This window comes from Heptranchias perlo, chromosome 4 (assembly GCF_035084215.1).
Source record: "Heptranchias perlo isolate sHepPer1 chromosome 4, sHepPer1.hap1, whole genome shotgun sequence".
Lineage (NCBI taxonomy): Eukaryota > Metazoa > Chordata > Chondrichthyes > Hexanchiformes > Hexanchidae > Heptranchias > Heptranchias perlo.
Window position 1 is genome coordinate 104206001 of NC_090328.1, and position 26474 is coordinate 104232474.

At 45.4% G+C, this 26474-nt stretch overlaps 1 long non-coding RNA gene across 1 annotated transcript in view; it reads left to right on the top strand.

Annotated features, from left to right (window-relative positions):
• The first annotated feature begins 22093 nt into the window (after positions 1-22093).
• Positions 22094-26474, top strand: part of LOC137320578 (uncharacterized) — a 42982-nt gene continuing 38601 nt past the window's right edge. Inside the window, exons 1-2 of the long non-coding RNA XR_010962590.1 lie at positions 22094-22120; positions 25430-25544. This is a non-coding gene — a long non-coding RNA (uncharacterized lncRNA). The remainder of the gene's footprint in view (positions 22121-25429; positions 25545-26474) is intronic.

Here is a 26474-nt window from a genome sequence, read left to right on the forward strand (position 1 = left end):
TTGCAAAGTAAGCCTGTAAACTTGACTGAGTTCAGCCTTCATGGACTTGGGTGGCCATTATTGCCACATGCTTGTGACTGGTTCCAACAGCGGATAACAAAACTGGCCTGAGTGAGCATGTAAGAGAGAGATGGAGTGAGTATGCTAGGCAGAGAGACATACAATGAGTGTGTACATAGAAAACATAGAAAATATAGAAAATAGGAGCAAGAGTAGGCCATTCGGCCCTTCGGGCCTGCTCCGCCATTCAAAATGATCATGGCTGATCGTCTAACTCAGTACCCTATTCCTGCTTTTTCCACATATCCCTTGATCTCTTTAGCATTAAGAAATATATCTATCTCCTACTTGAATACATCTAATGACTTGGCCTCCACTGCCTTCTGTGGTAGAGAATTCCACAGGTTCACCACCCTCTGAGTGAAGAAATTTCTCTTCATCTCGGTTCTAAATGGCATACCCCGTATCCTGAGTCTGTGACCCCTGGTTGTGGACTCCCCAGCCATCGGGAACATCCTCCCTGCATCTAGTCTGTCAGTCCTGTTAGAATTTTATATGTTTCGATGAGATCACCTCTCATTCTTCTAAACTCTAGTGAATATAGGCCTAGTCGACCCAATCTCTCCTCATACGTCAGTCCTGCCATCCCAGGAATCAGTCTGGTAAACCTTTGTTGCACTCCCTTCATGGCAAGGACATCCTTCCTCAGATAAGGAGACCAACACTGCACTCAATACTCCAGATGTGGTCCCACCAAGGCCCTGTATAACTGCAGTAAGACATCCCTGCTCCTGTACTCAAATCTTCTTGCAATGAAGGCCAACATACCATTCGCCTTCCTAACTGCTTGCTGCACCTGAATGCTTGCTTTCAGTGACTGGTGTACAAGGACACCCAGGTCTCGTTGCACCTCCCCTTTTCCCAATCTATCACCATTAGGATAATAATCTGCCTTTCTGTTTTTACAACCAAAGTGGATAACCTCACATTTATCCACGTTATACTGCACCTGCCATGTTCTTGCCCACTCACCCAACTTGTCTAAATCACATTGGAGCCTCTTTGCATCCTCCTCACAGCTCACATTCCACCCCAGCTTTGTGTCGTTTGCAAACTTGGAAATGTTACATTTAATTCCTTCATCCAAATCATTGATATATATTGTGAATAGCTGGGGCCCAAGCACCGATCCCTGCGGTACCCCACTAGTCACTGCCTGCCACCTGGAAAAAGACCCGTTTATTCCTACTCTCTGTTTCCTGTCTGCCAACCAATTCTCAATCCATGCCAGTATATTCCCCCCAATCCCATGTGCTTTAATTTTGCACACTAACCTCTTGTGTGGGACCTTATCAAAAGCCTTCTGAAAATCCAAATACATCACATCCACTGGTTACTAGTTTCATCCTCAAAAAACTCCAGTAGATTTATTAAGCATGATTTCCCTTTCATAAACCCATGCTGACTTTGTCCAATCCCGTTAATGCCCTCCAAGTGTTCTATTATCACATCCTTTATAATAGACTCTAGCAATTTCCCCACTACTGATGTTAGGCTAACTGGTCTGTAATTCCCTGTTTTTTACCTCCCTCCTTTTTTAAATAGTGGTTAGTACAAAGTCTGTGATGCTAAATACTGCATTCTGGATCAGTTAGGGTCAACTGTTCTTCTCTAGTTTTCAAAAGTAAGCATTACAAAACAACAACTTGCATTTATATAGCACCTTTAACATAGTAAAACGTTCCAAGGTGCTTCTAGGAGCGTTAGCAGACAATAATTGACACTGAGCTAAAGAACGAGATATTAAGACAGGTGACCAAAAGCTTGGTCGAAGAGGTATGTTTTAAGGAGGGTCTTAAAGGAGGAGAGAGAGGAGGAGAGGTGGAGGGGTTTAGGGAGGGAATTCCAGACCTTAGGGCCTAGATGGCTGAAGCTACAGTCCCCAGTGGTGATGCAAAGGAAGTGGGCGAAGCGCAAGAGGCTGGAGTTTCAGGAATGCAGAGTTCTCGGAGGGTTGTAAGGCTGGAGGAGGTTACAGGGATAGGGAGGGGCGAGACCGTGGAGTGATTTGAACACAGGGGTGAGAATTTTAAAATCGAGGCGTTGGTGGACCGTGAGCCAATGTTGGTCAGCGAGCACAGGGGCGATGGGTGAATGATAATTGGTGCAAGTTAGGATACGGGCAGCATAGCCTTAAGTCTAGTTTATGGAGGGTGGAAATTTAGAAAATGTTCAAGTACTGTGATGAAAACTCTTGTGCTAATGTATGTTGAAATATCCCACCCTGTGCTCTAATAAACACCATCATGGACTAATGTCACTATCTAATGCTGGCGACAATCATATCTTGATGGGACCATCTAACTAATCACTGTACGTGTATATCAAATGGGATTTGCTTCAGGAATTCAGTTGCAGCGTTCCATAGTTACATCGAGTCTTCAGCACAGAAACAGGCCATTCGGCCCAAATGTTCTATGCCGGCAGTTATGCTCCACACGAGTCTCCTCCCACCCCTCTTCATCTAACTCTATCAGCATTTCCTTCTATTCCTTTCTCCCTCATGTTCTTATCTAGCTCACCCTTAAATGCATCCATGATGTTCGCCTTAAATACTCGTGGTAGCAAGTTCCACATTCTTACCAATCTTTGGGTAAAGAGATTTCTCAAGAATTCCCTGTGGGATTTATTAGTGACTATCTTATATTTATGACCTCTAGTTTTGGACTTCCTCACAAGTGAAACATTGGAGGGAAAATTGTATAGGGCCTGTTTTTGGGCGGGAGTAGCACGATCTGGTATTACCCCACGCCCAATGGTCCCTGCGCAGGCAGGACGAGATTTTTGTCAGGCCTGAGGACTCGCCTGCAATCTGCGTTGAATGAGGATTCCATGCAATTTGCACTGTCCACCAGCAGGGGGAGCACCAATCTCTTAAAGGCAGGCTTTCTGTTTGAAATTTCTTAAAGATAGCTGTCTGCATGGAGTCTGAACGGAGATCAGACATCGCCCACGTAAAGCACAGATCAGGTCCCATTCCTATGCTTACATACTGATGAGTTATGTTAAAAAACATTGAATAAAGGTTGCACACCACTAAATCCCACATCCTCCAATCTGCAAGCCAGGCCTCACCAATCTGCCGATCTGAGAGTCCGTGCACCAAGGTTCTCTGCTGATGCACCAGAGGCCTTGGTGCAAGAGGTGGACAGAAGGAGGGACATCTTGTATCCGGGGAGCGGTGTGGGGGAGCAAGAGGCCCTCCAGACATACACCCAAAAGGCAGTGGGAGGCAGTAGGGGATGAATTCAATGCCAGGCGCACAGCATCATGAACGTGGATGCAGTACAGGAAGAAGTTCAATGCTTTGACATGAGTGGTCAAGGTGAGTGAGGCCAACTGTCAAGTAGCATCTCCTACCAACTGCTCCACTAGCCACATCCACTGCTCCACGCACTAAAACCCCCTGACACCCACCTACCAATAAACTCTTTCCATCAGTACTCAGCTCTTCCAATCAGATGCTTCCTCTCACCCTGACACATTACCACTGTTGCAAGCCGTCCACCCACAACTCACAGGCCACACACACTGGCAGCTATTCATACATGACAGGCACATTGCCTAGAAACACGTCATGTTTTCTTACAGGAGAAGGTAGCGCATATCAGTAGGCAGCAAGTGGCAGTGCCATTCAGCCCCTTGAGCCTGTTCCTCCATTCAATGAGATCATGGTGGACCTGTGACCTAACTCCATATACCTGCCTTAGCCCCATATCCTTAATACCCTTGGTTCACAGAAATCTATCAATCTCAGATTTAGAATTCACAATTGAGCTAGCATCAACTGCTGTTTGCAGAAGAGCGTTCCAAACGTCTCCCACCCTTTGCGTGTAGAGGCATTTCCTAACTTCACTCCTGCACATCCTGGCTCTAAATGTTAGGCTATGTCCCTGCGTCCTAGTATTCAAGTATAGGAGACCTCCAAAAACAGTTACAAAGGTCTCGGCAGCCAGAAGCAATAATCCAGCCACTAACCTGTAAATCCTGCATGGTCCCTTTAAATAATGCTGGTGGGGGTCCTCCAGGCACTCTAAGACACGTTCAGATGGTCGGGGTTAAGACTGTGCATTGAGTTGAGCGTTAAGTCCCAAAATGGTGTCTATCACTTTAAATCAACGTTCTACACTGATTGAAGCCATTTTCTCCTTACTTTACATGATTCCAGCGTTTGTTATCTGCGCCTGCGCTAACTCCTATACCAAAATGGCATCCGGCGCACGTCACGCTGGAAATGTGTGTGTGCATCCAAGACGCCATCTTGGATGTCGGAGAGGCCGTGTAGCGCCGAAACAACAGGCGCTACACAGCCGAATTTAGCGCCCATTATCTCTACCCTATCAAACCCTTTCATAATCTTAAAGACCTCGATCAGGTCATCCCTCGGCTTTCTCTTTTCTATAGAAAAGACCCCCAGCCTGTTCAGCCTTTCCTGAGCCTCTCAGTTCTAGTATCATCCTTGTGAATCTTTTTTGCTTGTTCACCAGTGCCTCTATATCGTTTTCATAATATGGAGATTAGAACTGTGCCCAGTACTCTAAGTGTTGTCTAACCAAGGTTCTGTATAAGTTTAACATAGCCAGAGGAACAGATCCACAGCACAGCTTAATGGGGTCTGTGAGAAATATTCATTAAACCTCAATATATTTTAGTGGTGTAATAACTACAACGAACAGTCCTAAACTAGTTACAACATACATTTATAAAAGATCACTCAGCATGTTAGCCCGAGCTTTAGGCAGCCAGAATTTCACAAAGTGAATCACTTTGTGAACGTGACACACTTTTTTGAAGTTGAATAGAATCAGCTCCGGGATTAATTAAGTAAAACAAATGTAAAAATAAGCTATGAAGGGGGACTAATTATAGAGTCTGAAAACGTGCAAAGAAGGACAGGGTACAATGGATGGAATCCTATTCCCTCAGATAGTCTGAAAGGATGAGCTTTGTGAAGGATGATTACTTGGTATAATTACACAGGTGGTGTGGCATCACACAGTGCATACTAACTAAAATATCTCTCTCTCATAAGAAATGGCACTGCATGTAATGAAGTCTGCATATAGGACTCACTTCCTTTCTTTTGGTTTTAGTGTCCGTGCGTGTCTGTACATAACATGGACAACCATCAATATCATTCCTGAATCAATGTAGCTTGTATGGAAAAATCCAAGTGCATTTTCAAATAAAGTTACTTTGAAAATTGGAGGAAGAAAATGTTTGAATTTTTGTCTTTGATTTTCTGCCAGCTACCATACCTCTGACAGTGGGTATACCATCCCTGCTCATTGATCAAGTTTCACATAGCACACTAACAATTCTGTACACCACAAAGAATTTAAAAAAAATTTATTCTCAGGATGTGGGTGTCACAAGGCCGGCATTAATTGCCCATCCCTAGTTGCCCTGAGGAGGTAGTAGTGAGATTTCTTCTTGAACCGCTGTAGTCCTTTGGAGCAGTTTCATGCAACTGAATGGCTTGCTAGACCACTTCAGGGGGCAGTTATGAGCCAGGCTGGATAAGGACAGCAGGATTCCTTCCCTAAAGGACATCAGTAAACGAGTTGGGTTTTTACGACAGTCCGACAGCTTCATGGTCGCTTTCAGATTTTTTGAACTGAATTAAAATGGTGGGATTTGAACTCACTTTCTCTGGATTACAAGTTGAATGACATAACCGTACCCTATATTACCCCTCACTAGAGTGGGCCAATTTGATATTTGACGCTGTCTCCACAATTTGCTTTCTGTTCTTTCTCACTCACTCACTTACAGGTCATGGTCTTTCCTTCGAGAGATGGACAATGGACTCCTTAAAGCTTTGGTTCCAATGCAGCACCATGAATTGACAGAACTTGGTACTTTTTAGACACAAAGTTCGCTTGTTTCTATAAGTAAGAACATAAGAACATAAGAAATTGGAGCAGGAGTAGGCCAATCGGCCCCTCGAGCCTGCTCCGCCATTCAATAAGATCATGGCTGATCTGATCCCAACCACAAATCTAAAGAACACAAGAAGTCGGAGCAGGACCCGGCCACATAGCCCCTGGGCCCTCTCCGCCACCCACAGGGCATTGACCGATCCGAACTCAGCTTCATGTCCAATTTCCTGCCCGCTCCCCATAACCCCTAATTCCCTTTACTTCTATAAGAATAAAACTCCCTAAGCGAGAATCATACCCCTAGACCAACGAGCCGCTGTACGTGTGCAGATGTTGCTCGAGCCTTGAGCTTCAGTGGTGGAATTCTGAAAATTTAAAGCGGTATTTCTGCTTGACCAATGACCAAAAATTACAATTGGTTTCATTTTGCACTGAAGTATGTTAACCAGGTTCGAGATATGGAATCTAGTAGAGGAAGTGAAATATCTGCAAGAGAAGAACCTCACCAACAGGAATTTGAAAAGTCTCTGCATCTCCCAGTTCCATCTGATAGAAATAACTGGGTATTGGTTCCAGCCGTGGCTCAGTGGTAGCACTTTTGCCTCTGATTCAGAACAACAACAACAACTTGGATTTATATAGCGCCTTTAACGTAGTAAAACGTCTCAAGGCGCATCACAAGAGTGTTGCCAAACAAAATTTGACACCGAGCCACATAAGGAGACCAGAAGCTTGTAACTAGAGGTAGGTTTAAGAAGCGTCTTAAAGGAGGAGAGAGAGGTAGAGAGGCGGAGAGGATTAGGGAGGGAATTCCAGAGCTTAGGGCCTAGGCAGCTGAAGGCACGGCCGCCAATGGTGGAGCGATTAAAATTGGGGATGCGCAAGAGGCAAGAATTGGAGGAGCGCAGAGATCTCGGAGGGTTGTAGGGCTGATGGAGGTTACAGGGATAGGGAGGGGCGAGGCCATGGAGGGATTTGAAAACAATGATAAAAATTTTAAAAATCGAGGCATTGCCGGGCCGTGAGCCAATGTAGGTCAGGGTGATGGGTTAGCGGGACTTGGTGCGAGTTAAGAAATGGGCAGTAGAGTTTTGGATGAGCTCAAGTTTATGGAGGGTGGAAGATGGGAGGTTGGCCAGGAGAACATTGGAATAGTCACGTCTAGAGGTAACAAAGGCATGGATGAGGGTTTCAGCAGCTGATGAGCTGAGGCATGGGTGGAGATGGGGGATGTTAAGGATGTAGAAGTAGGCGGTCTTGGTGATGGAGCGGATATGTGGTCGGAAGCTCATCTCAGGGTCAAATAGGACACCACGTTTGTGAACGGTCTTGTTCAACCATAGACAATGGCCAGGGAGAGGGGTAGAGAGTTGTTGGCTAGGGAACAGAGCTTGGGGCCATTGTCTCCAGTCCCCCAATATTTAGTTGGAGGAAATTTCTGCTCCTCCAGTGCTGGATGTCGGACAAGGAGCGTGACAAATCAGAGGAAGTGGAAGGGTCATGAGAGGTGGTGGTGAGGTAGAACTGGGTGTTGTCAGCGTCTGTGCGGAACCTGACGTTTTTTCAGATGATGTCACCAAGGGGCAGCATGTCGATGAGAAATAGATATAGACAGGTTAAGTGAATGGGCAAGAAGGTGGCAGATGGAGTATAATGTGGGGAAATGTGAGGTCATTCACTTTGGTAGGAGGAATAGAAAAACAGAATAGTTTTTAAATGGTGAGAAACTATTAAATGCTGGTGCTCAGAGAGACTTGGGTGTCCTCATACAAGAAACACAAAAAGTTAGCATGCAGGTACAGCAAGCAATGTTGACCATTATTGCAAGGTGGTTGGAGTATAGAATCATAGAAGTTACAACATGGAAACAGGCCCTTCGGCCCAACATGTCCATGTCGCCCAGTTTATACCACTAAGCTAGTCCCAATTGCCTGCACTTGGCCCATATCCCTCGATACCCATCTTCCCCATGTAACTGTCCAAATGCTTTTTAAAAGACAAAATTGTACCCGCCTCTACTACTGCCTCTGGCAGCTCGTTCCAGACACTCACCACCCTTTGAGTGAAAAAATTGCCCCTCTGGATCCTTTTGTATCTCTCCCCTCTCACCTTAAATCTGTGCCCCCTCGTTATAGACTCCCCTACCTTTGGGAAAAGATTTTGACTATCGACCTTATCTATGCCCCTCATTATTTTATAGACTTCTATAAGATCACCCCTTAACCTCCTACTCTCCAGGGAATAAAGTCCCAGTCTGTCTAACCTCTCCCTGTAAGTCAAACCATCAAGTCCCGGTAGCATCCTAGTAAATCTTTTCTGCACTCTTTCTAGTTTAATAATATCCTTTCTATAATAGGGTGACCAGAACTGTACACAGTACTCCAAGTGTGGCCTCACCAATGCCCTGTACAACTTCAACAAGACATCCCAACTCCTGCATTCAATGTTCTGACCAATGAAACCAAGCATGCTGAATGCCTTCTTCACCACCCTATCCAACTGTGACTCCACTTTCAAGGAGCTATGAATCTGTACTCCTAGATCTCTTTGTTCTATAACTCTCCCCAACGCCCTACCATTAACGGAGTAGGTCCTGGCCCGATTCGATCTACCAAAATGCATCACCTCACATTTATCTCAATTAAACTCCATCTGCCATTCATCGGCCCACTGGCCCAATTTATCAAGATCCCGTTGCAATCCTAGATAACCTTCTTCACTGTCCACAATGCCACCAATCTTGGTGTCATCTGCAAACTTACTAACCATGCCTCCTAAATTCTCATCCAAATCATTAATATAAATAACAAATAACAGCGGACCCAGCACCGATCCCTGAGGCACACCGCTGGACACAGGCATCCAGTTTGAAAAACAACCCTCGACAACCACCCTCTGTCTTCTGTCGTCAAGCCAATTTTGTATCCAATTGGCTACCTCACCTTGGATCCCATGAGATTTAACCTTATGTAACAACCTACCATGCGGTACCTTGTCAAAGGCTTTGCTAAAGTCCATGTAGACCACGTCTACTGCACAGCCCTCATCTATCTTCTTGGTTACCCCTTCAAAAAACTCAATCAAATTCGTGAGACATGATTTTCCTCTCACAAAACCATGCTGACTGTTCCTAATTAGTCCCTGCCTCTCCAAATGCCTGTAGATCCTGTCCCTCAGAATACCCTCTAACAACTTACCCACTACAGATGTCAGGCTCACTGGTCTGTAGTTCCCAGGCTTTTCCCTGCCGCCCTTCTTAAACAAAGGCACAACATTTGCTACCCTCCAATCTTCAGGCACCTCACCTGTAGCGGTGGATGATTCAAATATCTCTGCTAGGGGACCCGCAATTTCCTCCCTAACCTCCCATAACGTCCTGGGATACATTTCATCAGGTCCCGGAGATTTATCTACCTTGATGCGCGTTAAGACTTCCAGCACCTCCCTCTCTGTAATATGTACACTCCTCAACACATCACTATTTATTTCCCCAAGTTCCCTAACATCCATGCCTTTCTCAACCGTAAATACCGATGTGAAATATTCATTCAGGATCTCACCCATCTCTTGTGGTTCCGCACTTAGATGACCTTGTTGATCCTTAAGAGGCCCTACTCTCTCCCTAGTTACCCTTTTGCCCTTTATGTATTTGTAGAAGCTCTTTGGATTCACCTTTGCCTGATCTGCCAAAGCAATCTCATATCCCCTTTTTGCCCTCCTGATTTCTCTCTTAACTCTACTCCGGCAATCTCTATACTCTTCAAGGGATCCACTTGATCCCAGCTGCCTATGCATGTCATATGCCTCCTTCTTATTTTTGACTAATGCCTCAATCTCCCGAGTCATCCAAGGTTCCCTACTTCTACCAGCCTTGCCCTTCACTTTATAAGGAATGTGCTTACCCTGAACCCTGGTTAACACACTTTTGAAAGCCTTCCACTTACCAGACGTCCCTTTGCCTGCCAACAGACTCTCCCAATCAACTTCTGAAAGTTCCTGTCTAATACCATCAAAATTGGCCTTTCCCCAATTTAGAATTTTAACTTTTGGGCCAGACCTATCCTTCTCCATAGCTATCTTAAAACTAATGGAATTATGATCACTGGTCCCAAAGTGATCCCTCACTAACACTTCTGTCACCTGCCCTTCCTTATTTCCCAAGAGGAGGTCAAGTTTTGCCCCCTCTCTAGTCGGGCCATCCACATACTGAATGAGAAATTCCTCCTGAATACACTCAACAAATTTCTCTCCATCCAAGCCCCTAATGCTATGGCTGTCCCAGTCAATGTTGGGAAAGTTAAAGTCCCCTACTATTACCACCCTATTTTTCTTGCAGCTGTCTGTAATCTCCTTACATATTTGCTCCTCAATTTCCCGTTGACTATTTGGGGGTCTGTAGTACAATCCTATCAAAGTGATCTCTCCCTTCTTATTTTTCAGTTCTACCCATATGGACTCAGTGGGCGAACCCTCGGATATATCCCCTCTCACTACTGCCGTGATGTTCTCCCTAATCAAGAACGCAACTCCCCCTCCTCTCTTACCTCCTGCTCTATCTTTCCTATATCATCTGTACCCTGGAACATTGAGCTGCCAGTCCTGCCCCTCCCTTAGCCATGTTTCAGTAATAGCTATAACATCCCAGTCCCATGTACCCATCCATGCCCTGAGTTCATCTGCCTTGCCCATCAGACTTCTTGCATTGAAATAAATGCAGTTTAATCTAGTCTTCCCTTGGTCTTTGCCCTGCTTTCTCAGACCATCTGTCCGGTCATGTTCTGTACACTCTCCCTTACTGCCTTTTGTTTCTGTCACCACTTTATTTCCCACTGACTTCCTGCATCGGTTCCCATCCCCCTGCCACATTAGTTTAAACCCTCCCCAACAGCACTAGCAAACACTCCCCCTCGGACATTGGTTCCAGTCCTGCCCAGATGCAGACCGTCCAATTTGTACTGGTCCCACCTCCCCCAGAACCGGTTCCAATGGCCCAGGAATTTGAATCCCTCCCTCTTGCACCATCTCTCAAGCCACGTATTCATCTTAGCTATCCTGTCATTCCTACTCTGACTAGCCCGTGGCACTGGTAGCAATCCTGAGATTACTACCTTTGAGGTCCTACTCTTTAGTTTAACTCCTAACTCCCTAAATTCAGCTTGTAGGACTTCATCCTACAGGGCTTTGGTGAGACCTCACCTGGAGTACTGTGTACAGTTTTGGTCTCCTTATCTAAGGAAGGATATACTTGCCTTAGAGGCAGTGCAGCGAAGGTTCACTAGATTAATTCTGCGATGAGAGGGTTGTCCTATGAGGCAAGGCTGAGTAGAATGGGCCTATACTCTCTGGAATTCAGAAGAATGAGAGGTGATCTAATTGAAACACATAAAATTATGAGGGGGCTTGACAGGGTAGTTGCTGAGAGGTTGTTTCCCTGGCTGGAGAGTCTAGAACTAGGGGGGCATAATCGCAGGATAAGGGGTCGGCCATTTAAGACTGAGATGAGGAGTAATTTCTTCACTTGGAGGGTTGTGAATCTTTGGAATCCTCTACCCCAGAGGGCTGTAGATGCTGAGTCGTTGAATATATTCAAGGCCGAGATAGACATATTTCTGGACTCTAGGGGTATCAAGGGATATGGGGATCGGGCAGGAAAGTGGAGTTGAGGTCAAAGATCAGCCATGATCTTATTGAATGGGGGAGCAGGCTCGAGGGGCTGTATGGCCTACTCCTGCTCCTATTTCTTATGTTCTTATGTTCTTCCATAGGAGGGGGCTAAGGATAGATCCTTGGGGGACTTCAGAAGTAATGGTGCGAGAGTAGGAAGAGAAGCCATTGCAGGTGATTCTTGGCTATGACAGGCGAGGGCAGTCCTACCGAGCTGGATGACGGAGGAGAGCTGTTGGAGGACAATGGTGTGGTCAACCGTGTCAAAGGCTGCAGAGAGTAAGTTGTGGGTTCAAGTCCCTCTCCAGAGACTTCAGCACATAATCTAGGCTGACACCTCAGTGCAGTACTGGGGGAGTGCCGCACTATCAGAGGTGCCATCTTTCGGACGAGACATTAAACTGAGGCCCTGTCAAAGAAGAGCAGGGGAGTTCTCCCCGGTGACCCGGCCAATATTTATCCCTTAAATAACATCACTAAAAACAGAAGATCTGGTAATTTCTCTCATTTCTGTTTGTGGGACCTTGCTGTGCACAAATTGGCTGCTGCGTTTCCTACATTACAACAGTGACTACACTTCAAAAGTAATTAGTTGGTCTTGAAGCACTTTTGGATGTCCTGAGGTCATGAAAGGTGCTACATAAATTCAAATTCTTTCCATTTTTTTTTAACATTGCAGACTGTTAGATGTCTGGCTTTCTCCATGTCTTTCCTGTTCCTGTGTGGAAGTGCAGTCTTTTTTTGCTGGCATAAGCTACTCATCAAGACCAGAGTCAGTGTTGTCCAAGGCCCAAAGGATCTTTTGGAAAATTCTGGTACTATTGAAAAAGTACCATTTGAAAGAACTGCAACAAAAGCTGTTTGCAGGCAAGTAAAGAAAAAAACATAGGAACCCGTAACATTGTTTCATCTAATAGAGGTTACAAAGGGAAGGGTGGTTGGATATGGCCAGTCCCTATAGTTTATGGCCCCAATGTATTGTGATAAGATCACTTGTAATAGTAGAGTTTTAGGCACATTTTAAGGAAGAGTTGCAATGGGGGTATGGGGAGAATGAGTTTTGTCTTGGTTGAACGAGTCAAAGTGATTTGAGGTTCAAACTTAGCTACTTGCCTCTTCCTTCTCAGTTAGAATCCTCAGTCAGAATGTGGTTAACACTCTTCAGTGCAAATGGAGCCGATGGTAATTTCTGGTAATTGATTAAACAAAAGTACACCGTTCAATGTTCACAATTGACCAACTTGGACTGAATCAATACAACAAACTTAAACCAAGGTTGGAAAAAACTAGAATTGGAGGCTTGATTGAGAAAATACCAATTTTAGAGGAACAGAGCAAGTCTCCACTTCCCACCATTAGGAAGCCATTTGGTGATCAATAACACTCTATTTATTTTGAGGATGGACTTCTAAAATCTGTCTCTTCAATTATGTCAACTTGGAAGCTATTCAGTTCCTGTCAATATTGATTATTGATAATGTCACTTTCTTTCTCGTTTACCACATTTCCAACAATGTTATGCTAAAATGTTACAATTCGTTAATGTGATTCTTAAGCAGCGAAGAGCAAGGTTTCTCACATCATATATATAGAAGACCGCACAGTAGGCAACACATTTATAAATCCTGCAATCATTTTCACCCAGTACCTAACAAAAATAAAAATACCAGTTTGAGTTTAGGCTATGGCCAACATTTCAGGCTGCTAATGCAATGCACACAAGTCAGCAATCTCAAGGTAATTTGGGAGCAACCAAATTGACTGCAATGGTTCCTACAGTGTTGCACAAAAGTGACACTTCACAATGGGGCAGTTTATCCTCGATTAGTATTACCATGTTCTAGATGATGCCAACTGAAAAGGCTTAATTCACTGGGTGGTATAGTTAGTTGTACAGGGCTTTGGTAGTGCAGTAGTACAGTACTGTTCCACACAATAGTGAAAAAGGGGTTTAAACACACTGTTTCCCCATCACCCCTGTGCTTGCTGACCTACATTGGCTTCCTCTCCACCAACACCTCGATTTTAAAATTCTCATCCTCATGCTTAAATCCCTCCACGGCCTTGCTACTTCCTATCTCTGCAACCTCCTCCAGCCTTACAGCCCTCCGACAACTCTGCAGTCCTCTTGTATATCCCCTATATCCTTCGTCCCACCATGGGTGGCCATGCCTTCAGCCGTCTAAGTCCCAAACTCTGGAATTCCCTCCCTAATCTCTCTCTCGCCTTTTAAGAAGCTCCTTAAAACTTACCTCTTTGACCAAGCTTTTGGTCACCTGTCCTAATATTTCCTTCCTTGGCTCGGAGTCAATTTTGTTGGATTATACTTCTGTGAAGCGTCTTGGGACATTTCACTATGTTAAAGACGCTGCATAAATGCAAGTTGCTGTTGATCACTACACGGTCAGATGCTGATCTTAACCCTTCCACTGAGACAGCGCTGAATTAAGCTTGGGTGCCTCATCTAATACAGTGATGTAAATCTGGGGTACGAATGCATGTGATTTGCTCGTGCGCGCTTCTACATAGGTTACCTAATGGCATTCCCAGAGACCTGGAAGCACGCTGCCTTTTTACCTATTTTGGCCAAAGAATGGTCCATGGTGCTGAGTCAGAAAAACAAAATAGAAAAGAAGAAAAGAGAATATAAATGGGTTCAAAAGGCAAGTTTCTGAAAAGAGAAGGGATTGAGAGTGACAGTGAGAAGATAGACATGTGAGATGGGGCTAAAAGAGCTTCCCCTTTCTTAAGTTAACAGCAGTGGTTTTTAAGCTGTTCTGTGTCAGAAAACCCCTTAACAAATCCGAGAGACTGAAAGTAATGTAATGATCTCAAGGGCCCTTGGGATACGCTTGCTGATCCTCTAGGATCCTGGATCCCAGTTTGAAAAGCTTTGACTCCCAGAAAAAAAAATCATTCTGTCATAGGTGTTATATTTAATTGACGCAAATAGTCCTAAATCTGTGAAAACCCTACTGAAACCATACAGATAATTGAAGCTTAGCTATTTCAATAAAGTGGTAATATATTGCAGTTTGAAAGATGTTACACTGAAGTCAATCCAGATTAAAAGACTTCTGATTTTGGATGGGGAAACATAAAGAGAAATTATTCCTACAAATCAGTTTTAGAAAATAAATACAACATCGGATGAAAATAAAAGAATGTATAGACTAAAAATTTAGTTTAACCTCCACTAAAATAGCATACAGGGAAATATCATCTGCAATAAGATCTCATTAATATCAGAAAACATTTTTAGGCTTATTTTTCGATTAAGGTAAATCTCCTTACATGCATAGGTTCCATTTAGCAGGTCTAAGGGGAACAGTACTGATTAAGACTACACATTCTGCTCATATCAGTTTTCCTGTTTATTTCTGGAACTCTCTTTTTGAGTTGCATTCCCTTGAGTATAGAAGATTGAGGGGTGATCTGGTCGAAGTGCTTAAAATGTTAAAAGGATTCAATAGGGTAGATTTGGAGAAATTATTTCCTCTGGTGGGGGAATTAAGAATGAGCAGACATAATCTTAAAATTAGAGCTAGGCCATTTAGGACGGAAATCAGGAAGCACTTTTTCACACAAAGGGTAGTAGAAATCTGGAACTCCCTTCCCCAAAAGACTGTGGATGCTGGGACAGTTCGAAACTGAGATTGATAGATTTTTGTTGGGTATGTTGACCAGAAGTCACCGGTTACAATTATTGGCTTAGTACACAGGGAAGAGTCAATTCTCTCTTAATTCTCAATTCGCTTTATTAACGTTATTAGATCATGTACATACCGCTTATACGTCTGGTTAGATATAGGCATGCAGTTTACAGCAGGTTATACAGTTTTATACTCAAACTAGGATTTAAATGCACACCCACTAGGTTTCTCTGACTAACACTCCCTGAGTGGTCACAGAATAGAAAGGATATTATATTACCCGGAAAGGAGAGATAACCCTGGCCAGGCGTTTCATTCGCTCTCTCTTGACGTAGTCTCTACGTCCCTGACGTAGGGTCCCTACTTCTGCGATGGTTAGTCTCCGGAGTCTTCGCACACACACACACACTGGCACCAAGCCTGCAATCCTTCAGTTTTAACTTCAAGCCTGTCTTTTCGAATGATCTTCTCCGGCTGTCTTCTCCGGTTGGCTTAAAGTTCCTCGAGTGGTCGGTGTCATCACCTGATTGGCTCTGTTCCAAGGGGCTAGGTAGCATCACCTCATTACTCCTTTTCTAAATAAGGACTGGTGTCTCATCAGAGCTCCTTTTGTCTCTTAGAAGCGGAACGAATTCAAACCGGTTTCAGCCAGCTCAGACCAGTGACTGAACTCCAGGTCACTTCAGTTCAAAAGTTCGTGTCTTTGTTAGCAATTCGAATTAAACTCAGTAGTTTTCTGCAGCCTCTGGCCAACAGGTAAGGGTGGGTAAATGGAGTTGAGGTACAGATCAGCCACGATCTAATTGAATGGTACAGCAGGCTGGAGGGGCTGAATGGCCTACTCCTGTTCCTTTGTTCCAGATGATTCAGGCTTCCTGTCGCACTGCTGCATCAATTTATATTTCTCCAGCATCCACTAGAGGGCAGTAAAGGGCAGTATTCAATTCCATCCACAGAGGGTCCAGTTTGCCCTTCAAGATGCTACAGTATTTGACACTGCAACTAGGTAACAACACAATGTGTCAGTTTTGCATTCAATGATAATAAACACACTTCAATCAAATATGTACACTAGGGCAAATAAGTTTTCTTCATTGATCTACTGTTAATTAAAGAAAGAAAGAAAGACTTGCATTTATATAGTGCCTTTCACAACCTTGGGACGTCCCAAAGCCCTTTACAGGGCATGAAGTACTTTTGAATTGTAGTTACTGTTGTAAGGTAGGAAATGTGGCAGCTAATTTTTGCACAGCAAGGTCCCACAAACAGCAATGAGATAATGACCAGATAATCTGTTTTAGTGATGTTGGCTGAGGGATAAATATCGGCCAGGACACCGAGGACTCCCCTGTTCTTCTTCGAAATACTGCCGTGGGATCTTTTATGTCTACTTGAGAGGGCAGACGGGGCCTCCTTTTAACATCTCATCCAAAAGATGACACCTCCAACAGTGCAGCACTCCTTGAGTACTAAACTGACGTGTCAGCCTGGAGTTTTGTTCTCAAGGTTCTGGAGTGGGACTTGAACCCACAACCTTTTGACTCAGAGGTGAGAGTGCTACCACTGAGCCACAGCAAAGTGCGTATATATAAAACACGTAATCTGTATTTGTTTTTCCCATTTCCTATATTATTTAAGATGTGGAGATGCCGGTGATGGACTGGGGTGGACAAATGTAAGGAATCTTACAACACCAGGTTATAGCCAGGCTATAACCTGGTGTTGTAAGATTCCTTACATCTGTATTATTTAAGATCAGCCTTATCCTTGTTACACACTGGAAGATCTTCCCATGTCGCCATTGCCGAGAGTCAATCATTTTGTTCAAAGAGGAGTTAAGATAATAAAGTGCTGTGGAAGGGCAGCTTTTTTTAAAAAAAGCTAGGAATACTTGTTGATAATATTGCACAGTGCCAGAGATATATCAGTAATAGCAGCTATCAGAGTGCGGAGTTTCAAATAAAATCTCATTCTACAGCTGTTTTAACGAAGGGTAAAAGTTTCTACTTCTGCAACGTATGTGAGTGTAAATACAAATCTCCTGACAGGACACAGCACCAGAAAAGTTATCAGACAAGGTAAACAATTTTACAACACCAAGTTATAGTCCAGCAATTTTATTTTAAATTCACAAGCTTTCGGAGATTTTCTCCTTCCTCAGGCAAATGTTTCAAGATCTCCTTGAAGCCTACGCATTTATACATATTGAACAATAATACATGGTGTTTACAGACCGCCCCTGCAACTGCCCGTTGCCAAGGCAATCACCGTGTTCAGACAGAGAGGTGTTACCTGCAGAACCTCCGAATACACATTCAACAAAAAAACAAACAGGGAAAAAAAACAGAGAAAAAAAACACAGAGAGAGGCAGAAACATCCGGAAGGCAGAGAGAGCCAGCAAATGACCCATTATATTAAAAACAGATAACATTTGTTCGCTGGTGGGGTAACGTGTAGCGTGACATGAACCCAAGATCCCGGTTGAGGCCGTCCTCATGGGTGCGGAACTTGGCTATCAATTTCTGCTCGACGATTTTGCGTTGTCGTGTGTCTCGAAGGCCGCCTTGGAGTACGCTTACCCGAAGGTCGGTGGATGAATGTCCATGACTGCTGAAGTGTTCCCCGACTGGGAGGGAACCCTCCTGTTTGGCGATTGTTGCGCGGTGTCCGTTCATCCGTTGTCGCAGCGTCTGCATGGTCTCGCCAATGTACCATGCTCTGGGGCATCCTTTCCTGCAACGTATGAGGTAGACAACGTTGGCTGAGTCACAGGAGTATGAACCATGCACCTGGTGGGTGGTGTCATCTCGTGTGATGGTGGTATCTGTGTCGATGATCTGGCATGTCTTGCAGAGGTTACCGTGGCAGGGTTGTGTGGCGTCGTGGACGCTGTTCTCTTGAAAGCTAGGTAGTTTGCTGCGAACGATGGTCTGTTTGAGGTTGGGTGGCTGTTTAAAGGCGAGTAGTGGAGGTGTGGGGATGGCCATAGCGAGGTGTTTGTCCTCATTGATGACATGTTGAAGGCTGCGGAGAACATGGCGTAGTTTCTCCGCTCCGGGGAAGTACTGGACGACAAAGGGTACTCTGTTGGTTGCGTCCCGTGTTAGTCTCCTGAGGAGGTCTATGCGATTTTTTGCTGTGGCCCGTCGGAACTGTCGATCGATGAGTCGAGCGTCATATCCCGTTCTTACTAGGGCGTCTTTCAGCGTCTGTAGGTGTCCATCGCGTTCCTCCTCGTCTGAGCAGACCCTGTGTATTCGCAGGGCCTGTCCATAGGGGATGGCCTCTTTGACGTGGTTAGGGTGGAAGCTGGAAAAGTGGAGCATCGTGAGGTTGTCCGTGGGCTTGCGGTAGAGTGAGGTGCTGAGGTGCCCGTCTTTGATGGAGATTCGTGTGTCCAAGAAAGAAACTGATTCTGAGGAGTAGTCCATGGTGAGCTTGATGGTGGGATGTAACTTGTTGATGTTATCGTGTAGTCTCTTTAGTGATTCCTTGCCGTGGGTCCATAGAAAGAAAATGTCGTCGATGTATCTGGTGTATAGTGTTGGTTGGAGGTCTTGTGCAGTGAAGAAGTCCTGCTCGAACTTGTGCATGAAAATGTTGGCGTATTGGGGTGCGAATTTGGTCCCCATGGCTGTTCCGTGTGTTTGGGTAAAGAACTGGTTATCGAAGGTGAAGACATTGTGATCCAGGATGAAGCGGATGAGTTGTAGGATGGCTTCCGGAGATTGGCTGTTGTTGGTGTTGAGTATTGATGCTGTCGCAGCGATGCCGTCATCGTGGGGGATACTGGTGTATAGTGCCGAGACGTCCATCGTGGTGAGAAGTGTTCCTGGTTCAACTGGTCCGTGGGTACTGAGTTTTTGTAGGAAGTCTGTAGTGTCACGACAGAAGCTGGGGGTCCCCTGTACGATGGGTTTCAGGATGCCCTCGATGTATCCAGAGAGGTTCTCACACAGGGTTCCGTTGCCTGATACGATGGGACGTCCGGGTGTGTTGGCTTTGTGTATCTTTGGGAGGCAGTAGAAGTCTCCCACGCGGGGATTACGTGGGATGAGAATGCGTAGGATGCTTTGAAGGTCTGGATCGAAGGTCTTGATCAGTTTGTTGAGCTGGTGGGTGTGTTCTTTGGTCGGATCTGCGGGTAACCGTCTGTAGTGTTCCTGGTTGTCCAGTTGTCGGTATGCTTCTTTGCAATAGTCTGTTCTGTTCTGTATGACTATGGCTCCTCCTTTGTCCGCTGGTTTGATGACGATGTTGCGGTTGGTCTTGAGAGCGTTGATGGCGTTGCGTTGTGCTCGGGTGACATTCTGGACTGTCTTCTGAGTGCGGCTGATGAATCTGGCATTGACGCATTTCCTGACAGCTTGAGCATACATGTCCAGCTGAGGGCAGCGACCCTCCGGAGGAGTCCAGTTTGACTCTTTCCTCTTCGGTTGCTGTACCGCGGATCCCTCTGTCTGCTGTTCCGGATCGTCGATTGTCTCATTGGGTTCGCTGCTGAAATCTTGGGGTTTGTGGTAGAATTCCCGGAGCCTCATTCTCCTGATGAATTCCTCTGTGTCCGCCGCGAGACTAGTGGGGTCCATTTTGGTAGTGGGGCAGAAATTGAGCCCTCGGCTGAGAACTTCGATTTTGTCTGGTTGAAGGGTGTGGTCGGATAAATTGACAATAGACTTCCCTGTGGTTGCAACCGTGGTACCAGGGGAAGCTTGGTCGTTGCTGGTGGTGATGCCGAGTTTCTCAAGCTTCCTGCTCTTGGTTTTCATGTAGGCAGCGTAGTTCCGTTGCCTCGTCTGTTTGGCGGTATAACGTAGCTGGTCTGCTGTGTCCTGAGTACAGGTTGAGAGTATGGACTCTATCTTGGTTTCGAGGTTGTGGCGTCTGCTGTAGAGTTGGTGTATGAGATGGTTGCGGAGTGTGCGAGAGGTACGGCGGCAGAGTCTCTCAGCGTAATCCGAGTTGTATGTGGACTTGAGTGGGTTCGTGATCTGGAGTCCTTTCGGGATCTTGTCTGCTTTCTTGCAGCTCTGTAAAAACTTGATGTCTGTGTCTAAATGCGCGATCTTCTTGGATATCCTTTCCACTGTGAGCCGGCAGTTTGTGGTGTCGATGGTAGTCATGATGTGGAGATGCCGGTGATGGACTGGGGTTGACAATTGTAAACAATTTTACAACACCAAGTTATAGTCCAGCAATTTTATTTTAAATTCACAAGCTTTCGGAGATTTTCTCCTTCCTCAGGCAAATGTTTCAAGATCTCCTTGAAGCCTACGCATTTATACATTTAGACAAGGTGACAGACAAGAATGATATGGCAGATGGAAGCTCGTTATCAAGCTATTGTTCTCCTGTTCAATAGCAAATTAATTGCATTGACCTGGAGGTGACATGGTTGGGGGCCAAGTGGAGATTTGTGGTTGTACGAATTCACTTTTTTCTTGGAAAAATGAATGGACCCCAGCATTAAAGGGACGTTGGCTTTATTAGGAAGCATTTGTCCAACCTCTGTGTTTTGTAATTGCTGCAACGTGTCAATGCAAATTGCACTGAATCATGCCAGTTCGTTGTGAAAGCACGATTGCATGGTTTGCATGCAATGTCGTTGTGATGAAAATTCATGTGTAATGTCCAGCCTTTAAGGACAAAGAGTGTGCCTTTAAATCACAACTGTTCGACACTGGGGTGCAGGTGATGTTGCAGTCTTCTAATATAGAGCCACTCCATCGAATGCAGCGCAAGTTCCCATGTCGCTTGGATTTGCCATTACGATAACTTTACTGGGATATTTTTGTTTTAAAATAATAAACAGAAAACACAAAATTGTTCACTGAGCACCAAAATCATTATCACAGCTGCAAATGTATGAGAGCTGTCTTCAAGATGGGGCAGCCTCTTTCATATTGCTATTGAAAGAAAAACAGGGATTCGAGGCCCAGTAACTGGGAATGAACAGAGAATATAGAATACCAAAACCATTTCTAATGCCTTTGTAGTGTCAGATTTATGACAGATACGGGTTTACATTCCATGCTTTCTCATTGGCAGCAGCACATGTGTGGAGAGCATTGCTCAGGAGGAAGCAGAGGTTTTATTTAAGTGCCTAGTGCTTTAGTGCTACTTTGATCCATTCACAGGGCTGTCTTATCTTCAGCACCTTCAATGTATATTACTCCACCTCCTAATGACTTGCTGATGTGAATCAAATTTTGTGGGTCAGGGTGAGGAGGTTTCTCAATCGTTTTGATGTCTTTTATTAAAAAAAAAGGTTCATAATTAATTTCTCTGTAAACCTAAAGGAGGAAGTGGCTCATTGCAGTTTAGACATTTCCACTGGCGATATTAGTGGGCAATTGCTTAATGTGTACATGTGAAAATTCCTCTGCTATTTTAATGCAGGCATTAACCCGTTTATTTTAAAATAAAATAAACACCGGCAACAATGTTTAAGTGATCCCAATTTCCTTCCCAGCATCTGGCAAAACTCTGGTGTGAGATGTAAGCCTGAGTTAGTTCCCTCTGTTTTAGTATTGTCCATTTAGATCATCTCCCTTAATGTCGTTTAGTTAGCAGTACATAGCAGTAATGCTACAGCAAACAAACTGTTAATGCTGCAGCAAAGCAATTCTGTTAACGTTACAAAATCAAAATACTGTGGATGCCAGTTCTGATGAAAGGTCATCAACCTGAAACATTGGGCATGATTTTAGTCCAGAGCCGGAAGTACGGGTTTCCCGGGCGTCCTTACAATTTTGACGTAAGGACGTCGTTTTTTTTTGCCGGTTTCCTGCCCGACAGGCCAGCCTGATTGACAGGCTGACTCTCAATTGGATGGGAGGAGAAGAAGAGGACGTGTACAGGTAAGTCTTAGATGTGGGGGGGGGGCATTGGGGTGTTCGGGGGTTACCGGGGGGGGGCAGGAGGTCACCCGGGGTTCAGCCATGGGGTCGGGACCACCGGGGGGTCAGTCAACGGTGGGGGTGGTCAGTCATTGGGGGGGTTCAGGGGTCATTGCGGGGTCAGAGATCGTAGGGGGGTTGGAGATAGTGGGGCGGTCAGAGAACATGGGGGCGGTCGCTGCAGGTAGGCTTGTTGGGCCTGAGGGAAGCAATCCTGCTCCTCTGGGCCCACAAGCTGTGCTATAAAGGTACTAACCTGCAGTTTTGGCCTTCTCGCCTCTTCTGACGTGGTGTGAAGGAGAAAGCCCAGGAATCTTGGCCCCCCAGGGGCTAAAATCAAAAAAGCTTTGAAACTGGAGGCCCACAGCCTCTTTAAAAGCTTTAAATGCCCAACCTGCTTCCTGAGAGTGGGTTCATTGCCCGCCCCTCATCCCGTCCCCATGAAAACCAGAAATGGGCAGGTTAAAGGTGAGTTGGGGGCGGGTTTTAGAATTTTGCAATTGTTACTGTTCCCCCCGCCCCCAACTCACCCGTTTTTCCGGGCTAAAATCATGCCCATTAGTTCTGTTTCTCTCTCTGCAGGTGCTGCCTGACCTGCTGAGCGTTTCCAGCATTTTCTGCTTTTATTCCCTGTTAATGTTAGTCCATCCACCAATAGCAGCTCAGAGAACAACCTCCAAGCCTCAAGGGTTGTGAAATTCAAGCTGGTAAATGCTGCAGTGAGAAGGAGGGACAGTCGGTCCCGGGATCAGCAGTGGGTCTCAGTGGGAACAGCATCCTAGGAAGAGCAGCAGTGGGTTTCAGCCAAGACCAAAAGGGAGAGAAGCACCAAAATCGACCAGGGGGTCAGCGAATACGGTCAGTAAGAGACCCTCCAGTGGGAGAGTGTCCAGTTTCAGAATGTCCAGCGGGGGAGTGTCCAGTGGGAGAGTGTTCAGTGATAGAATGCCTAGTGAGAGTGTCCAATGAGAGAGTGGCCAGTGGAGCAGTGTGTATGGCCAGTGGGAGATGGTCCAGTGAGGGAGTGGTCAGTGGAGCAGCGGGTATGGCTGATGGGGGCATGGTCATTGGGAGAGTGCCCAGTTTAAGAGCGGCCAGTGGGAGAGTGTCCAGCGAGAGTGTGTCCGGTGAGAGAGTGTCCAGTGGGGGAGTGTCGAGTGAGAGTGTGTCCAGTGAGAGTGTCCAGTGGGGGAACATCCAGTGAGAATGTGTCCAGTGAGAGTGTCCAGTGCGAGAGTGTCCAGTGTGGGTGTCCAGTGGGGGACTGTCCAGTAAGAGTGTGTCCAGTGAGAGAGTGTCCAATTTGAGTGTCCAGTGAGAGAATGTCCAGTGGAAGAGTGTCCAGTTTGAGTGTCCAGTGAGGGAATGTCCAGTGAGTGTCCAGTGAGAGCGTGTCCAGTGAGGGGGTGTCTAGTGATAGAATGTCCAGTGAGAGACTGTTCAGTGGGAGAGTGCCCAGAGGAGCAGCAAGAACAGCGGTGGAGGACTGGCCATTGGGAGAGTAACCAGTGGAACAGTGAGTACGGCCCTTATGGTGAGTTTTATTGGGAGGCCCATATTTGGCGTTGTGCCCCTGAGCTCGGGCCCCATAGACCATTGTTTGAAGTACCATTGGAGGAAGGAATGCTGGGCAAACCAGAGTTGGAAGAGCAGAGAGTGCGAGCAGGAACACATGGCTGATGAGGCTGCGGAGGCTGGGTAGAGCGAGGCAACAGAAGGATTAGTATGGTGGGTATTTTAAGTAAGGTACTGGGGGAGGTGAGTGAGGACAGTGATGACAGGTGAGTGGGACTTCAAATGTGATACGATGCAGACCGTGGAGCTTCGGATAAATTGGGAGTTTGTTACGGTGGAGTTTGGGTAGGCAACAGGAATTGGAAAGTTGGAAAGGTTGAGTCTGAAGGTGACAAAAGTGTGGATGAGGGTTTCAGCAGCAGTGGCAGTGAGGTGGAGACAGACATAGGCAATATTTCAGAGATGGAAATAGGCAGTTTTGGTGATGGACCTGGTGTGGAGTTTGAAGCTCAGCTCAGGATCAAGCAGGGCACTGACACTGTGATCTTGGGTTGATCTTCACCGAGCATCCAGGGAGGAAGATGAGCTACTGCATGGAGTTTCTGGCAGGGGACAAACAGGATGGGTTTGGTCTTGCCAGCGTTGAATTACATAAAATTCTGGCTCATCCATGACTTGATGTCAGACCAGCTGTGGACACACAATGACAGGGATGGTGACAGAGAGGTAAAGATGGGTATTGTTGGTGTATCTATGGAAGCTGTTGACCAGGATGATTCTACTCCGGTTTAGGCAAGCATTTCACAGGCACAGTACAGTTTAAGGCATAAATTTATTAGTCCAAAGTCCACAAAAGCTTAGCAGAGTGTTACAGTTACAGGTTGATCATAATGCTATATTACCTATTCCATTACAAGTTACAAGTATCACATACTCCCAACCTGGGACATCTCAGCTGGGTCAATGATGGCCGTCTGTCCTCCCAAGATACCGACTAACTAGTCCTATTCAGCTTATCTGTATGTTTTGCTGATGGACCATACACGGTGTTTCTATTGTGTGATCAGGCTTACATGACCTTCTATAATGGGATTAGACCCATAACAGCTTTCTCTCTGCTCTATATTACATTTGCAGAAATCCTATTAACTCTTCTCTTGAAACAAAGGAACCGCTTATATACAAAAATTTTTGACCGAGTTTGTGGCTTACTTCTCAATGGAAGTTGAACTCACGCTTATGGAAAGTGTAGCCAAGCTACAGAAGAGCTATAGGAGGGGTTCAAGAATAGAACTTTGGGCCACACCGGAGGTAGCTGTGGCAGCAGAGTCATCATGGAGATGGTGCAGCTACATTGTGACAGGTCGGGATGGAGCCATTTGAAGGCAGAGCCACAGAGGTAGACTGTAACGGAGTGGAGGATGGTGGGGTCGACTGTCAAAAGCTCAGAGAGGTCAAGGATGATGAGGAGGTATTATACATCACAGTCACAGAGAATGTTGTCAGTGACTTTGACCAGAACTGATGACTGGTCACTGGGAAAATCTGTGCTTCAGTAGATGCCATAATATCTGCTTCAGTGTGAGCAACTACAAAGTGGGTTATGAGTACAATTCGAGGCACAATCACATTGGAGTGTCGATCATATATTTGCACTCTTCTGTTTACAAGTCTTTTCACTTGGATGACAGCACTTTTAAGAGTAACTTAGCGGTTTGTCCATTTTATGTGAGCTTTCCATGTCGGTTGTCACAGATAATCGAAGGGAAGAAGATAAGAGACAGAAGGAATGAGGAATGCGAGAAAGAAAAGGAGGAGTAAGAGAGACAGGAGGGATGGCTGTGAAAAAGGAGTGAAAGAGAGGCGGGAGGTAAGCAAGAGTGAGAGAGAGAAGAGAAAAAGGAGGGAGAAAGACCGAAGGGACGGAAGAGTGAGAGAGCAGAAGGGATGGAGGTGTGTGAGTAAGAGAGTAAGATGAGAGAGAATAGAAATGAAGGAGGAAAGGGAGGGACAAACAAGTGAAGGAGGGACAATATTTTTCAGCCTAACCAGTATCAGAAATGAGAATTGTTTTTCCTGGAGCCATTTTGTTTAAAGTAAAAGTTTTGGGAACTACTGAATCAAATTGCTTTATTTATTAAATCAAAAGCAAAATTACTGCGGATGCTGGAAATATGAAATAAAACCAGAAAATGCTGGAAATGCTCAGTAAGTGAGGCGGAATCTGTGGAGATGACCTTTGTCAGGAATTTCCAGCATTTTCTGTTTTTATTTGTTTTATTTACTGTCCGGGTTAGCATTATGTTAGCAAGTGTAAGCAATCACATGCTTAAAAATGTAAAAATAAAATGTCATTTTGCTCCAGCAAAATTAGATATGCTACTCCTGGCAATGCAGACTTGGGTGTACACTACCAGAGCAGTCCACTCCACCCCATCCCCGCACCCTCACCCTCACCCTCACCCTCACCCCCTCCCCCTCCTCTCTCCTCTTCCCCACAAAATAAAGTGCTATTTTAAATAGGTTCCAAGTAAAGCAAGGTTTTGCTACCCTGGGCCCCAGTGGAGCTGTCTCATTGGCTCAGACTGACAGTGGGGGAGGGATATGCTGAACACTCTCTTGCGATTGGTGGGGGTGGGGACGAGGAATATTGAAACTGACTTTGGTTTTTAGGTGAGAAATCTTCCTGTGGTTCAGACAAGTCTATGAGCTAGCCCAATAATTGACTCCACTGAAGGGGGAACCAGTTCTGCCCTCTCTCAGTACTGCAGTGTGCACTATAATCCTGTCTGTACCCAGG